The sequence below is a fragment of the Schistocerca gregaria genome, chromosome 4, assembly GCF_023897955.1.
Source record: "Schistocerca gregaria isolate iqSchGreg1 chromosome 4, iqSchGreg1.2, whole genome shotgun sequence".
Lineage (NCBI taxonomy): Eukaryota > Metazoa > Arthropoda > Insecta > Orthoptera > Acrididae > Schistocerca > Schistocerca gregaria.
Genome location: NC_064923.1, coordinates 156,327,170 through 156,341,703, shown reverse-complemented (window position 1 = coordinate 156,341,703; position 14,534 = coordinate 156,327,170).

The following is a 14,534-nucleotide window of genomic DNA, read 5'->3' as shown; positions in this document are numbered from 1 at the left end:
ACACCCTACTTACTTTATTCTTCAATGACTTGTATTTCTGTATTCCTGAATTGCGTATTTTTTTATGTTACCCACTATTTCTTCGCAGTTGCCATCTTTGTACCTATGTTTTTCTTTCCAACTCCTGTGATTGCCATTTTTAGAGAAGTTCATTCCTTTTGAATTGTACTGAGCAGTACGGTCTACTAAGCTATTCCTCACTGCTGTATCTACAGCCTCAGAGAAATTCAAGCGCGTTTCGTCATTCCTTAGTACTTCCGTATCCCACTTCTGTGGATACTAATTCTTCCTGACTTATCTCTTAAACGTCAACCTACTCTTCATCACTACTAAATTGTGATGTGAGCCTATATCTGCTCTTGGGTATGCCTTACAATCCAGTATCTGAATTTGAGTCTCTGCCCGACCATGACGTAGTCTAAATTAAATCTTCCCGTATCACCCGGTCCTTTACAAGTATACATGCTCTTCTTGTGATCCAGAGTATTCGCTACTCATAGCTGACATTTTTTACAGAACTCAGTTAATCTTTCTCGTCTCTCATTCTTTGTCCGAAGCCCGTATTCTCCTGTTACCTTTTCTTCCACTCCTTCTCCAACAACGGCGTTCGAGTCGCACGTGACTATTAGATTTACATATCACTTTTCCATATCCTCAAATACTTTCTCTATCTATTGATCTTCATCATTAAACGTTGGTATGTATACCTGAACTATCAATGTCGGTGTCGGTTTGTTGTCGATTCCGATGAGAACGACCCTGTCACTAAACTGTTCAGGATAACACACTCTCTGCTCTACCTTCCTGCTCATAACGAATCCTACTCCAGTTATACCATTTTCTGCTGCTGGTGATATTACCTTATTCTCATCCGACTAGAAATGCTGGTATTCTTTCCCTTTATTTCCACTGACGGCTACTGTACCTAGATTGAACCTTTCCATTTTCATTTTTAGATTTTCTAGCTAACATACGACGTTAAAGCTTCTGACATTAGACGCCCGAGGCGTAGAACGTTATCCTTTCGTTGATTATTCTACCTTTTCCTCATGGTCACCTCCCTCTTGGCAGTCCCTTCCCGGAAATTCGAACTGAGCCTGTTCTGGAATCTTTTTCAATTTCAGGCCACATTTCCTGCGAATACACGTCATGCAGTGGTTTCATTGTGGGTTCAATGCCTTCGCATTCTCATGCCGTTGATCACTGCCCATCCTTTCACCTTTATGGGCAGTTTCCTACCCCAGGGACAAGAGATTGCCCTGAACCTCTGTCTGTTCCACCGTCCTCTTTAACAAGGCCGTTGGAAGAATGTGGGTGAGTTCTTAAGCGAGAAGTCTTCGGCCGCCAATGCTGATTGTTGATCAAAATGTAAGCGGTGGCGGATTTCGAAAACGGGACCGACGGCCTTTTGATTACTAAACAAACACGCTACACCTAGACCACAGGACAGCAAAAAACCGTTCCTTCCCATCCGATGAGGTACCAGCTTGCCTTGGTCGATGGAATTGGCCTAACTAACAGTGCCACAGCTGTTGACTGCCAAACCTGGGCAGTGATGAATGGAATGTCGGACAGTATGGATGATCTAATCGTGAAACTCAAAAGGTAGCCGTTGTTTTGCGATTCATCTGTCAGCTTTAGCCGATCCCGTTTACGTCAATACGCTTAGTGTCATCATTTTTTCCCATGGCGTTTCCTTTGCGTCAATAATACTGGAACTTTATTTATGGATACCCTGTATATGATGCTGTTTAAAAAGAGTATGGGGAACAAAACGAACAGAAATGTCAATAGCTGTAGCAGTAAGAAGAAATGAGCTTCATTACCAAAGCTGTAGGCTGCTTCGGAAAGTATTCACTATTCACCGATAATTTTTTAATTAACTGCTTATTTACATAAAATATGCAACAAATTTTCTAGTGTAGGGTTCTTCAGTGAATGTTTCTGTTTCGGATGTCCATTGGACCTCCTGAGCAGCAAGATTTCAGCAGCTGGCCCAAAGTACCGGAGTGGTAAACCAGAACGACCTTTGGAAAGGGTAAAGACGTGCCAGAGTGTGAAAAGGCGTCCGGAGGGCTGACGGGAGGCCACGTGGCCGCAGTGAGTCGAGTGGGGGCGGCGCGGGGGCGGCGCGAGGTGGTGCTGGGGTCCGGGGCGCCTCGAGAGACGGGCACAGCAGTGCCGGTGGCGGAAGTGCCTGTTGAGGCTGCGGCTGACTCGCCAATTAGCGGATGTAAATTCGCCGAGTGCCGAGTGCTGAGGCTGGAGCCGTCGCTGAGTGTTGCTGGAGTACGGCGAGCCTGTTGGCAGGTGCCCCGGTGCGGAAGCCCGGCGCAGCCCTGAGGGCCCCACGCCAGGTAGCAGGGCTGCGCCTCGCAAGCCAAACAGCCTTGGTCATGTTGAGTGGAACTACCTGGCAGATAGCATGAGAATAACAAGCTGGTTCATGATATGTGATGTAAGGTTTCCCCGGCGTAAGATGATTCTGAATTGTTCTGGGTTGTTCAGCCTGATGACGTCGTATGGGTGGTGCTACGTTTCCGCAAGTTGCGATGTTGCCATCCTCAGGCCATGCTGATGACTGCATATCCTTATGTTGGGGCCACATTATGCAAGGTGGAGCAGCTCGAATAGGGCACCCCAAATACCGTAGCGACCCACACCACCACCTGATTATCAGTGTGCGGATCCACGTTTAGAGCGCGATTCTGCATGGTTTGGATTTGACGTTTCCAGGTCTACAAAGGTAAGTGGCACCAGATATCTATGCAAAAGTAACTCGTGTTAAAATGAACCGTTTACCAATTGTGGAAAGGTCGATATGACTATTGTGATCAAATTACCCAATGGGCGTGTGCTATGTATGCTGCTCGGTATCCTGGACGACACCATCCTAGTCTCCGGACCGTTCGCCGGATAGTTACGTTATTTAAGGAAACAGGAAGCGTTCAGCCACATGTGAAACGTCAACCACGACCTGCAACAAGTAATGATTCCCATGTACGTGTTTTAGCTGCTGTCGCGGCTAGTCCGCACATCAGTATCAGACAAATTTCGCGAGAATCGGGAATCTCAAAAACGTCGGTGTTGAGAATGCTACATCAACATCTATTGCACCCTTACCATACTTCTATGCACCAGGAATTGCATGGCGACGACTTTGAACGTCGTGTACAGTTCTGCCACTCGGCACAAGAAAAATTTCGAGACGATGAGAGATTTTTTGGACGCGTTCTATTTAGTGACGAAACGTCATTCACCAACAGCGGTAACGTAAACCGGCATAATATGCACTATTGGGCAACGTAAAGTCCACGATGGCTGCGACAAGTGGAACCTCAACGAACTTGGCGGGGTTATGTATGGTGTGGCTTCATGGGAGGAAGGATAATTGGTCCCCATTTTATCGATGGCAATTTAAATGGCGCGATGTATGCTGATTTCCTACGTAATGTTCTACCGATTTTACTACAAGATGTTTCACTGCATGACAGAACGGCGATGTACTTTCAACATGATGGATGTTCGGCTCATAGCTCGGGTGCGGTTGAATCGGTATTGAGTAGCATATTTCATGACAGGTTGATTGGTCGTCGAAGCACCATACCATGACCCCCCAGTTCACTGGATCTGACGTCCCCAGATTTCTTTCTATGGCAGAAGTTTAAGGATATTTGCTATCGTGATCCACCGACAACGTCTTACAACATGCGTCAGAACATTGTCAATGCATGTGCGAAGATTACGGAAGGCAAACTAGTCGCTGTTGAGAGGGATGTCGTTACACGTGTTGCCAAATGCATTGAGGTCGACGGACATCATTTTGAGCATTCATTGCATTAATGTGGTATTTACAGGTAATCGCGTTGGAACATCATGCGTTCTCAGAAATGATAATTTCACAAAGGCACATGTATCACATTGGAACAACCGCAATAAAATTTTCAAATGTACCTAGGTTCTGCATTTTAATTTAAAAACCCTACCTGTTACCAACTGTTCGTGTAAAATTGTGAACCATCTGTTTGTGACTGTTACAGTGCCAAATATCACAAATCGAAGAAAATGGTCCATCTAAAACATTCATATTTCTTTACGTACTACACGAATATGTAATAAAAATGGGGCTTCCTATTTTAAAAAACGCTGTTAATAGCCGTTTGACCTATATCAGCGCCATCTAGCGGGCCAACCATGGCGCCATCTGGTTTCCCCCTTCAAGCTAGACAAATTTCGTTCTTTGTAGCTTTTTCGTTTGACGCTTATTTCGTGAGATATTTAGCCCGGTGACGATCAATTGACCACCGTATATAGTTGGGGTTTTTCGAAACAAGACAGGACGAGACGAAACGAGTTTCCATTCGGTGAAAGAGGTACCTAACTGCAAATAACAGAAAAGCGATAACAACTTCCGTTGTTTAATCGAAAAACCTTCCGCAGACCTTATCATTAAATTGGCGTTTAAACCACTCCTTTATTCTTGTATATTGCTTCACAGTCTCACTAAGTAGATATAACACCTGTTAAGGTAATGTGGCCTGCTAGAATGCTTCCAAAATAAAATATCAAAGGCAAGTCTTTAATATGTACGTTCGCTCATAATATAAATTCTAGTTACTCTTTGGGTACTGTTTATGATACCTATGGTCAAAGACGTGTGCAGGTTAAGTCGGGGCTGCCTCGTGACATCTGAACAAGACAAGTGACGCAGCAATCTCTAAAGCTTGAACCAGAATGGCCAATTATCTTTCTTGGTTATTACGTAACTCTTCGTTAAAATTATTGATGAATCTAAGTACCTTATTGAACACTGTACCGTAGCAGGTTATATAATTCCAGTGTATATAGAACTGTTTATGATGGAATGTTTAGACGGAATGGAGATTACATGCTCTTCTACACCAGTTTCACTTACACATGATCGAACACTCAGTTTATATTGAGTCACATAAGCAATCCTCTACTGAATATTCATCACCATAAATTAGATTTTCTACGCCACCACATTGCCATTACACATATATTCTCTCTTCATTCCGTCTTCAGGCCACAAGTGGCCCATCGGGACCCTACGACTGCCGTGTCAACCTCACTGAGGATGCGGCTAGGAGGGGCATTTGGTAAGCAAAGTCCATGAGCAACCAGGCCTTTTTTCTGAGATGTCCAGACTACGTTGTAGCGAAGGTTATCCACTACATAGACACCTATCGGATTGCGGGACGAGCTAGCCTGATTGTTGTCAGAGAAAGGACCCGCTACTCAAACCGTGAACTGATTCAGACCGCTAAAGCACTGTATTTGGTTCGTCTCCATAACGCAACGTCACTCAGACCTGTAGAAGATACTGCCCTGACGGCACACTGGCCTTCCATCCCAGTGAACGGGACCACGGCGGAACACCACTGCCTTCGTATCGTGAGCAGGAAGGCACAGACATAAACAGAGAGGCAGTTAAAGCGGCTACCTTACAGTACAGTGCTCATAAGAAATTAAGGACGAGGCGGATAAAGTAACGTGAGATATTAACAAGTTGGCGGAAACAATTGAAAGTGTCTCCCAATCGTACACAGAAAGTGGCTGAGGATAGTCTGATTACAGCACTAAACAGGGCTGTCCCCACAACACGAGGAAGCTGACGGAACGAGGAAAAACAGTGCGTGTCAATCAGCACCGTAACAGTTCACCGAGGTGGTGTTCTTCGTTACAACACGGCCTGGAGACCCAATTTGTAAGACTTCACACGGGGAAAAATCATCAGGTAACTGGATGAAGGACGAGAATAACCTAGCAGTTTGTAATTTCTCACAACATTGTTTCACGTATACGGTGAGTGTTCCGAACGACAGGCACTGCTGTCCACAGGAGAAGGTTTGGTCGACCACGGTCAACTACAGAAGCAAATGATAGCCTCATTGTATAACAGGTGAGAAGAGGCCCACGTAAAATTGCGGGTGAAATTTCAACTACATTTATCAGGACTGCGTGGCATCAGGACTAAAGCTCCACAGTGCTACGCCATCTGCACAGAGGTGGTCTCCCTGTCCGACGACCAGTACATTTTGGTCCATTGATACCCGCACATCAGTGGTATCGTTTGTGATGGTGACAAGATCATAGGGGCCAGACTGACGAGGAACGGGGGTCACGTGCTCTTCTCAGATTAAGCCGAGTAATAATTACCTACGTACGCCTATATGGTGAGTGTGAGTGACGGGAATGCTTAATGCAGCCACAAATATTGTTAAATGTCATCGATTTGGTGGTCCATTTACACTGAAGCGTCAAGAAACTAGAGTAGGCATGCTTATTCAAATACAGAGAGAGACAAACAGGCAGAATACGGCGCTGTCGTCGGCAACGCCTGTATAACACAATAAATGGCTGGTGAAGTTGGTAGAACGGTTACTGCTGTTACAATTGCAGGTTATCATGATTTAGGTGAGTTTGAAGGTGGTGTTATAATCAGCGCACGAGCGATGGGGCACAGCATCTTCGAGGTATCGATGAAGTGGGGTTTTTCCAGTACGACCATTTCAGAAGTTTACCGTCTATATCGGGAATCCGGTAAAACATCAAATCTCCGAATTCGGTGCAGGCGGAGAAAGATCCTGCAAGAAGGGCAATCGTTCAACGTGGCTGAAGTGCAACCCTTCCGCAGATTGCTACAGATTGGAATGCTGGGCCATCAATGTGTCAGCGTGCGAACCATTCAACGAAACATCATCGATCTGGGCTTTCGGAGCAGAAGGTCCACTTGTGTACCCCTGATGACTGCATGACACAAACGCTAATGCCTCACCTGGGCTCGTCCACACTGACATTGGAGGTGTTAATGACTGGAAACATATTGCCTGGTCGGACGAGTCTCGTTTAAAATTGTATCTAGCGGATGAACGGGTATGGGGAGAACCTCATGAATCCATGATCCCTGCATGTCAGAGGAGGACAGTTAAAGCTGGCGGACGCTTTGTAATGGTGTGGGGCGTTTGTAGTTGGAGTGATATGGGACCACTGATACGTCTTGATATGAATATGACTGATGACACGTACGTAAGCGTCGTGTCTGATTACGTGAATCCATTCACGTCCATTGAGCATTCCAACAGACTTGGGCAATTCTAGCAGGACAATGCGACACCCAACATTTCCAGAATTGCTACCGAGTGACTAACGGAACACTCTTATGAGTTTAGGCTCTTTCGCTGGCCACCAAACTCCCCGGAGCATATCTGGGATACCTTGAAGCTTGCTGTGCAGTAGAGATCTCCAGCCCCTCGTATTTTTGGACAGCCCTGCAGGATTCATGGCGCCATTTCCCTCCAGCAATACTTCAGACATATGCCGGGTCCACGTCATGTCATGTTACGGCACTTCTGCGTGCTTGCAGGATCCTGTATTACATTATACAGGTGTACCAGTTTCTTTGACTCCTCAGTGTCTTATGGTGTGTGTGTGGGAGGGGGGTCATAATATTGCATAGGTGTCGCGATACAGTCATCGGTAAACCGTGACACTGTAGTCTTACTCATATCTTTTTTTTAATCGATGCGTTCGACTCTGATTTAATTTTTTATAGAAAAATCAGCGCGGTGATACCACGTACTTATACATTTGTGACTATTACAGCTCCATCTATCATGAAGCGAAAAATGTGGACCAACTAAAACATTCATATTTCTTTACGTACTCCATGAATATATAATAAAAATGGTGGTTCCTATTAAAAAAAGAAAAAAACGCTGTTGATATCCATTTGACCTATGGCAGCGCCGTCTGGCAGGCCAACCATAGCGCCATCTGATTTCCCCCTTCAAGCTACACGAGTTTCGTTCTTTGTAATTTTTTCGTTTATCTTCATTTCGTGAGATATTTGGCCCAGTCACTATTAATGGACCACCATCTATATTGAACATATATTACAACAGTCCGCTCTTTCGCTTGGTAGAGCGAAATGCAAAAACTGGAGAAAAAAATAGCTAGCGCATGACATCCAAAACAACCTGTTTCATACTCCAAATATCCATTTAGTTGACTGAAGTATAAATATAAACATTCTATATTCGCTAGTAGCTTATCTGTGGCGACCGGAATAATAGTTCTAGTGAATGCAACTAATTACAAATCACAAAAGTGTATGAATATTGCAAGGAATGCATTAAATCCTGTAAGTGCGTTGTGAACTCAATTTGCGACCGTAGTAAGCTTTCAGTATCGGAAGACCATCAGCCAAAAAAAAAAAAAAAAGAAAAAAAAAGAGAGAGAGAGAACTACACTACATTAACGTGAAAGTTAAAGAAAGCCGATAGTGATGTTCACTTAGCCTAGTTTCCTGTCATATTTCCAACGAGAATTTTATACTTGAATCTATCGAAGAAAGCTGCTGAAGGAATTCTTTAACTTCGTCCATCGCACATGACCACAGTACAATGTGATCTGCTTCTTAACGTAACAGCTCCAAAGATGTCACTGAGTACATCTCTACCGATGACATATAAATCGCTGCTGCATAGACAGAGACAAAAAGGGGCATCTCGTAAAGTCAGCACGGGCAAGTAGGAACGTTTTAGTGGCGCTGTTTGACATGATGGCGAAACTGGAGGCGCGATTTAGTTTCACCATTGCGCTGCAACTTGCTCTAGAGCCAAGGAGACCAGAGCCAAGTCTGAATGCGGGCCCATTAGCTGCAGTTAACGGGGCGGAAGCTGGAAGCTTCGAGAACAAATTTGGCGTGTACAGCACCTCGTGGCGCCAGCCTCGGAGGGCGTCGTCGGGCGTCAGAACTCCATTCGAGCCCAAGGTTATGGCTAAGCCAACGAGGAGACTCTACAAGTACGCGAATATGAAACAGAGTGGGCAAGACGCGAAAAGTGTGTTTCCCTTAACCCTTACTCAGGTGCCACTTGCATTTGGGCTTCCTTTTCCCCTCTTTAGGTACATTAGCAAACCTCTTAAACATTAGAAACAGTGGAGCATTCCCGTATATCACTAGGTGACTTTCGACTGGCGTGCATGCAAGACCCAGAACCTGACGATATCGATTAATTACTAACCGGATGAAAACTCGCAGTTAATTGCCTATATCGCCTTACGTTAATAAGCTTTGGTTTTCGACAAAATGAGGTCGCACGTCAGAAGGGAACATTTATTTCGGATCTGTTGGAGCCATTGAAAAACTAGAATATTACAAAATGCCTGAAATCTAGTAGTTTCTGAGAAATCGAAGAACTTCTGATTTGGATCCGCTGCAGATCAACACACTTGCTAACTCGGAAGACAGCAGAGTGGAATAAGGCTTGTCTTGTGAGGATAGGAAACTTTCATTATTTGGAATCTTACTGCTGTGTTATTAGGACATTTGAGAAATTTACCTACATTTATGTGTTTTTAATTTAAATCAAAACATGTTACACGGAATAGTGGTTCTCGGACCAGCGCAGGAGGTCGAGATTTTGCATCTCAAATGCACCGACGTTTCAGTTACGTGTTTAACCTGCAGGTCGATTGGGCGTGCGTCAGACGGGGTGTGGTTCTGTGATACTTAGAAAATTATTTTCGTAGCATAATTTGGGTTCACTCATTGAGTCTACCGTCTTTGACGGCCGTGGACTGATCTCGATCCTCTTGTGTGACGAACTCGATTGTTGGTATCATGTACACTGTAGAGCCAATGAAAATGGTATACATGCCTAACATTGTGTAGGGCCACCACGATCACGCAGAAGTGTCGCAATAGGATGTGGAATGGACTCGACTATTGTATGAAGTAGTGCAGGAGGGAATTCATAACATGAATCCTGCAGGCCTGTCCATAAATCCGTAAGAGTACGAGGACGTGGAAATCTCTTCTGAACAGCAAGTTGCAAGGCATTCCAGATACGCTTAAAAATGTTCTTGTCTGGGGAGACTGGTGGCCAGAGGGAGTGTTTCAACTCAGAAGAGTGTTCCTGGAGCCACTCTGTAGCAGTTCTGCACCTGTGGTGTGTCGCATTGTTCTGCTGGAATTGCCCAAGCCCGACGGAATTCACAATGGACATCAACGGATGCACGTTATCAGACAAGATGCTTACGTACGTGTCACTTGCTAGGCACGTATCTAGACGTATCAGGGGTCGAGTATCACTCCAACTGCACACGCCCGACATCATTACAGCCCCTCCACTTGTTTTAACAGTGACCTGCTGACATGCAGAGTCCGTGGATTCATGAAGTTGTGTCCATACCAATACACGTCCATCCGCTGGATGTATTTTGAAATGAGGACTCGTCCGAGTAGGCAACATGTTTCCAGTCGTCAACGGTCCGATGTGAGTTTTGATGGGCACAGGCGAGGCGTAAAGCTTAATGTCGTGCAGTCATCGAGGGCACACGAGTGGGCCTTCGGCTCTGAAAGCCTAAATCGATGAAGTTTCGTGTAATGGTTCCCACGCTGACACTTGCTAATGGCCCAGCACTGAAATTTGCAATAGTCTGCGGAAGGGTTACACTTCCTTCTCGTTTAACTGTTTTCTCTTAAGTCGCCGTTGGTCTCGTTCTTGCAGGATCCCCGGTTTTGTGTCCCAGCGGTTCCAGGCGCTTCAGTCCGGAACCACGCTGCTGTTACGGTCGCAGGTTCGAATCCTGCCTCGGGCATGGATGTGTGTGATGTCCTTAGGTTAGTTACGTTTAAGTAGTTCTAAGTCTAGGGGACTGATGACCTGACATGTTGAGTCCCAAAGTGCTTAGAGCCTTGCAGGATCTTTTCCCGGCCGCAGTGATGTCGGAGACTTGATGTTTTACCGGACTCCCGATATTCACGGTACACTCATGAAATGGTCGTACGGTAAAATTCCCACTTCAACGCTACCTCAGAGAGTCTGTGTCCCAACGCTCGTGTGCCGTCTGTAGCACCACGTTCAAACTCACTTAAATCCTTATAACCTGCCATTGTGGCAGCAGTTACCGATCTAACAACTGCGCGAGACACTGATTGTATTATAAAGGCGTTGCCGACCGCATCGCCGTACTCTGCCTGTTGACATATCTCTCTGTATTTGAATTCGCATGCCTATACCTGTTTCTTTGTCTCTTAAGTGTATATTGATCCGTTTTCAGTGGAATTCTTTTCAGAGGCTAACCAAAGCAGAGGGGACAGACCTTTCTGAACAGTCACTTAATATTTACACAAGATGTCAGCTTCATTTTAGACCAGCCCCTCCCCTCCAGCGCTCGGAATTTCCCCTACAGCGCCTGGCCGTAGCCCGAGCACTGCTCTTGTCCCCATGCGTTCCCTGCCGAATGCGCAAGTACCTGACACGGTATTTTGAGCGGACTCTGCACGATGTGTAAAATGTGTTACTAACCTTCCACAGCTAGCTTTGTTAAATATAATTTGAGGACCACAATCCAACCATGAAAAAAATCCGCACACTCAAGTAATCACCTCGTCTGTACTTCAAAGTCCGTATTGCACACTATGCGAGGTAAGATTATCGGCACTTGCTAAAATCAAACCCTTCCAGCTGGCTATCACAAGATATAGCAAGATTCATAACTGCAAAACATACGTTTCCAGTTGTTCACTGTCCAGTGTCATTGCTCTTTACGTTGCATGAAGCGTCACCTAGCATGACCATTGTGCTCCATTCAATTTAACAATCTATGCATAATCATTGCCTAGCTGGACTGATTATAGTATTGTGTAACTCAGTAGTTCCTGTCCGTCAGTACACGAGTGCTGCCTGGTCTTGGATTACATGTGAATGCCCCGTCACGTTGACACATCACTATCATCAACGGTCGATCCGAACAGCTGAGGAAGGGTTGAAATGTCCGTGATAGATTTATTACTCGGATGGGTTCTGAAGATCTCTGTCTTGCTATCGAAACTAGCTATCGGTTGTACAGTTATGTATTATCCCGATAAAGACAGTTCAGTTTTCGAAATACATTAGCTCGCTTGTCTCCAATCCCTGATAATGTCAGGTCTTACAAGAGAATCCCATTCCCTGCACCATTTATTCACTTTATACAGCAGGCGCTGTTTGGGAAAACCTCTTAACGCAGCAAAAAATGGTTCAAATGGCTCTATGGGATTTAACATCTTAGGTCATCAGTCCCATAGAACTTGGAACTACTGGAACCTAACTAACCTAGGCACATCACACACATCCATGCAGGAAGCAGGATTCGAGCAGTCACGCTGTTCCTGAATGAAGCGCCTAGAACCGCTCGGCCACCACGGCCAACTAACACGGCAGATAAGCTGGTGATAATAACTATGTGAAAATAAAGTGTCAGGTAACGGTAGCCAAAAAAAGACACAGCAAGTTATGTGTGATATTGCTAGTTTGTATCATTACTTAGATAATTAGTTGACAGATCTTATGAACTCTACAACGGTTTTTAGTTTTTTCTTTTTTCTACGTAATGTCTACCGTTAACAACTGGCTGTTCGAAACCAGTTGCTTCACTGTGACATGCTAATGTTACTGTGTCATTAAAAATGTAAAAAAATTATAAAGATATTTTAATTTTCAGTCTACTGTAATAATAAGCCGAAACAATTGAATAATACAGTAATCCCGAACCAAATTCAATCTTCTCGCAACGTCTTTATCTGCCCGTGGCATTCATATGTTACGTTTCACTGTCATTGGTTGTATTTTAGTTGCCGGATAAGGGAATGTCAGATATATGAATATACATATTTCCGTTAGAATTTCGCTTTTTCCGACATACTTCACTCCTTTCAGTGTTCTTAGTCATATAAAGTGAAAGTATCTTCAGAATACGCAGTGTATAGCAAAACCTTTGAATGAGAAGTGTAATCTTGTTTAACTTCGAAGATAAATATTAACAAAACTTTTTATACTTCTGTCAGTGCCATAAACTCTTCAATTCTACTCCTACTGCTGCTGCTGTTTTGAGACAGTAAAGCTAACTTGTTTCTGTCTGACTGAAAGAAATATCGGCTCTTAAATTCCTGTCCATTCTGTTGTCCTACAATAAATTTTAAAGCAGCATGCGCACGGCGCCCTGCTCTTAGTATTTCGAGAGAGCAGCGGCCGCCTTCATTTATGATCTGCTATAAAACTGGGTTTAATTAAGAAACGCGCCACGTCTTTCGGCCAAGTTGGCACTGCCTTACAGACAGGTAATAACGCAGAAAATTGTGCTGCATTAACCAAGCCGGACCACTTACTTGCATTGGTATTATGTTGAGTGATTGTGTTCGCAGTGCCTAATTTGTTTCTCTATTAAGGTAATTTTATTAAAAATCTTATTAAGACTGTTGTGACTGTCTCACTAAGCATTAAGGCACTCACTGAATATAATGTTCTTAATTAAAAGAAATGTTTCTCCGTGACTCACGAGCATTCAAAATGGTGTTGATTTATACATAATACATTTCACTGTCCGTAAAAGGATTAAAGTTTCTTGTGTGTCAAAAATGTTTAAGGAAAAAGTCGCCGATCCACGTTTAATTGATGTCAGACTTCACGCGCACTTAAAGGAATAGAGATGGGAAGGATTTTGAAGAGTCGGCGAGGCAGATAGTACGTAGAATCTTAGAACATATTCATACATAGTGATGTATCACAAACGAAAGACCACCACCATGCCAGCAAGAATGAATTTCGAACGGTTGGATCATGAGTAACCTAAATTGCACTTTCCTCACAGATATCGCGAAAGCCATGAATGAAGGCAGTTTGGTAGATAGAGTATTTGTTGATAACCAAAAGGCGCTTCTTTTAGTGGTACAATATGCTCGTTATAGAAAGTACACTCGCATGGAATACCATGCAAAATTACTGACTTCACTGAGTATTTCTTCGCAGGGCGGACGTTGCATATTATCTTGGCTCGAGAGTCGTCGACAGACATAGAATTAAAGGTGGGCCCCCAGGAAGTCGTTTGACACACTTGCTGTGCATGTCGTATATTAATGACCTTGCTGACAATTTTAAAAGTAGGATCATATCTATTGTAGATTATGCAGTTACCTATAATGAAGAATTACATGATAAAGCTGAAACATAGGTTTTGCCATTGGGGTAGTGTCACGGATACGGTGAAGAAAGGGAAACTGGCAGAAGCTTGTAGATAGGCGCAAAATATCTCGGAAATATCGGCATACAGAATTTAAAGAATCAACGCTAAACGATAAATCTAGGAATCTACTACAACTCGACATGTATTTCTGTAGTGGTAGAGCGGACAAGATTAGACTATTTAATGTGCGCACAGACGCGTTCAAGCAGTCGTTCTCCTCTGGTGAAAAAAAAAAAAAAAAAAAAAAAATCGTTCAAATGTGTGTGAATTCCTAAGGGACCAATCTGCTTAGGTCATCGGTCCGTAGACTTGCACACTAGTTAAAGTATCTTAAACTAGCCTATGCTAAGAATGACAACCCACACCCATGCCCGAGGGAGGACTCGAACCTCCGGCGGGAGGCGTATCAAGGCCGTTATTACGGCCAGAGGTGGTTGTTCTGGGTACTGGTTTCTCAGGATCTATGCACTCAGACTGTGTAAAAATGTAATCACATGTCA